Raw genomic sequence first — 3,855 nt, forward strand, 5'->3', positions numbered from 1 at the left:
GCTGTTGATGTCTACCAGTTAACCTCTCTTCCTTGGAAATCATGCCATGGCTGTCAAGAGCGATGAGCTATGCCATTTAATACAACTATAACTGTTACAGGTGTGAAGGTCAGCTCCTTGCAAAAGATTTTAAAAGATAAGTTTGTAATGAATACGTGGGAATATGTAGCTATTAATGTATCATGACTGAAGTCTTAAATAAATGGATTAGCCAAACACTAAAAAAAAAGGCCGTTTTGTGCACTTTAAAATAAGGAATGAGGTCTTCTTTATGAAAACAGCAGACAGGGGGCAAAAGTCATTCCCTTCTGATCTAAGATACAGGAACTGTAAGCAAGCCCAGATTCTGTCCAAGGTAGCCAAATGTTTTAATGGAGGCAACATTATTATATTACTACTTGGAGCAATGGATGAAACAGCAAAGGGAGATACCAGTGGTAAGGTCTAACATATAATGCTTACCAATCCTTGATTTTTTAGTTCATCTTCTTCTGTTTTCCTGTACCGAAATCACCTCAGATCTATTGCCCACTTATAATTAGATATTCAGAAATGTGGATGCCACATTTGGAGTTGTTGGTTATTAAGAACATGAGTTTTATGTATCTGTATATCAATCCAAAAAACAAGTGATTTTGTAAAGCACAAGTTATAACTAAAGAACACACTTGTATATTCCATAGTTTCTTCCCTAATTATGTGGGCAGAAGGAGTATAATTGTCCATTTTTCCACTTTATTAAGTTTCATGTACAAAATACGCTATCGTAGCTTTATAAATATAAATTCTAACTTTTATGACACAGATGAAGAGGAACATAAATGTGGATGTGGTTTTAAAATGAAATTAAACCTATTTTATACCTCAAAAGAATGAAATGCTTATCTGTGTTATCTCCGATTTTAATGGAGATATTCTCTTCCTATTACCACTCACATCAGATCTTATGGATAAAATACACAAATAAGTGAGATGTCAGTATAAGAGTGACAGTGCACAGATGGTTTAAAATTCTATGCTAAATTCACAGTCTGGATTTTTTTATAAAAGTTATTTATTGCAAAATGTCCCTAGATTTACACTGAGGTGTAATGTTCTACCGACAATTGCTTTAACAGCTCTCCAAAAAAAAAGCCCAAACCTGGGGACTCACTTCATCTCCGGTTTGTATTTTATTAACTCCGTAAAGCTAAGTCACTCCTGTCCATCACTAATGCTTAAGACTAATTTCACAGCCTGCAACAATTAATGCATGCATAATGGACACCTTTTGTCTGAAAATAAAAGGAATGCTCCAACAACCCAGAAACTGTATTTTTCTTTGGATGTGATTGTTCTCCTCACAGAATTTTAAAGTAGTGTTTTCACGAAGACATTTTGTCCATGTTCATTTTTTATCAGCTAGTAGAATCTAAACAGAAATGCAGTCTCTTCTGTTTTCACAGATCCCACTGTCTCAAATGGCAAATAACCTCTTTTTACCCACAGTTCTTTTGTCAGTTTGCAGGGAGATGACAGAAAGAATTAATAGATGATTAATCCTTATATCATAACTAGAAAGCTCTTTCAAAGCTGTTTTCTCTGGCCACTAGTCCTGGAGTATAAAACAAAGTTCCTCTGGGGACAGTGCAGCAGTGAGCGCATTCACCTGGGATGTGCCCCAAGTCTGTTTTGTGCCAAGTGTGATGATGTCCTGACTGTCCTTCCTCTCATGGAGATGCTGCCCAGCTGCTCCTGTGATTATCTTGCTGCTCACCTGACAAAGTTACAATGGTGTGATGAGGCTGTAGGAAAGGCCGGAACACTGACTTATTAATTTGTGAATCTATGCACATCTTGGATAAGAAAATCTCAGATGAAAAGAATGTGTTTATTGCATTGCAAGAGTTTCTTCATTACCTGAAAATAACTCATAAACTGGAGGCTTGCTGTCTGACATCAATAGCAGCATCTCCACAAAGCACACTTATAAGAGCTCACAGTCAGTTTCACTAATTAGCTTTTTTATAATTGCTTAGGATAAAGTAATTTTACCCTCTTGAAATGTGTGAGTGTCTTTAGCAAATTGCCTCAAAGTGCCATGTAATTATTCTATTTGTGATGGTGTTAAAGTAAAAAATACCACTTGCTGCTTTGCTCCCAAATCAACAAGCAACTTATTTTGTCACTGTTAGAGACACAAAAGCCACACAAAGGCCACCAGGTTTTGGAGTGTGGCTTTTGTAAGTGTGAAATGTGACAAGGCCAAAAATAGCTCAAGTGAAACCTCAGCCTTATCAGACAAAGTGCTGAGCAGACAGGGACTGTGAGACAGGCTTCAACTGGGAGAATGCAAATCTAAATGGTAAGAGCTCAGGAGAAAGTAAATGTTAAACCTATCTTGCAGATGGGCAGCAAAGGCACAGAGCAATTAAGGTCCTGATTTGGGAAAATACTTAAGAACATATGTGAATCCCACTGAAGTAATTAAGTACAGCTCCCGGGGAATGATTTTAATGAAATGAGACCTGGGAAATTGCCTACAGCCACTCATAAGCTTATGAGTGAGCCAATAGTGGGTTCTGTCTCCAAATTCTCATTTTGGTAACTTCAGTGGTGTCTTTGTACCATCCCACTGGAGTCCTCCCTACTGGCTTTGTTTCTGACTGGAGAGCACAAAGGGAGGAGCTGGACATGTGAATGCAGACCAGGAAAAACTAGTGGTCAGGGACCCTTCTGGCTGAGCAAAGAACATTAGCTGGGTTTTTATTACTTTTAGTTGATTGTTTTGTTATTTTTCCTTACTTTCTTCTATATTGTCTTTTTAGCACTGCAATTTTAACTGTTGAGAGGGGAAGGAAACACAGTGGTGGTCTGTCAAGCTCCCTTACCAGAGTCCTGCAGAGGAGCCCTGACACAGGGTGGATGGTGCAGCCCTGTCATTTTAAGGTTGCACAGTGGTCTCGCTGTCCATTGTGCACTGCTGCTACTGTTACCCTCACTGTGACCTGCTGCTCTGTCTGCTCCTGGACATAAAGCTGGGGTCTGACCCCACCTAGGCCTGCTCCACCGTTTGCTTACAGGTCCTCTGCCCAGGGCCACCCAGCTCAGCACCAGCCCTAACTGGCAATGTGGGTAGCAGGGATGATGGGATTTGCTGCCCAAACTGGGTCATGAGATCAGCTCAGCTGATTGGAGCTTGGTGCTAATAATGCCAAGGTTGTGGGTTTGATCCCTGTATGGGCCGTTCACTGAAGATTTGGACTCAGTGATCCTTGTGGGTACCTTCCAGCTCAGAATATTCTGTGATTCTGTGTCACTCTTGGGCTGCATTGGGAAAGCTGTTTATTTCTGGGCAAAGATCAGGTAAAAAAAAAAAAAAAAAAAAAAAAAAAAAAGGAAAAAACAGCATTTCTCTTCCAAATATGTGCGCCTGGAGTGACATATTACTACACTAAGTTGTTCAGGTTTCCATTAAAACCAGGAAAGCAATGGACTAGTAGCTAAACTGGAAGAAAATCGTTGAAATAATTTTTCCAGTTGAGCTTAACTTTAAAAGTATTCAAGACTTTTTCTTTTCTGTAAGATACATGTTTCTATTAAAAGGAAATACGTAGTTTCAAAAAGAAATATCAAAATCTTTAGTTTTAGTTTCTTGCAATAAAATGTTCAAACTTTTTCAGCTGAAGCTTTTCACAGTCCCGGAAAGGACCTTCCCATGTTCCTACATGACATTGTCAGGGTACTGATTGTTTCTCCATCCCTATCTGTCACCTCCCCTCTGCCATTTTGAAGAATTTAAGCTGTGACAAGTTAATGACATTTAACACCCCAAACATTTTCATAGGACAGCCATAGGGGAGATGACTCGTATGT

This window comes from Pipra filicauda, unplaced genomic scaffold (genome assembly GCF_003945595.2).
Source record: "Pipra filicauda isolate LSUMZ 115617 unplaced genomic scaffold, ASM394559v2 scaffold40_size4127951_pilon, whole genome shotgun sequence".
In the NCBI taxonomy this organism is placed as follows: domain Eukaryota; kingdom Metazoa; phylum Chordata; class Aves; order Passeriformes; family Pipridae; genus Pipra; species Pipra filicauda.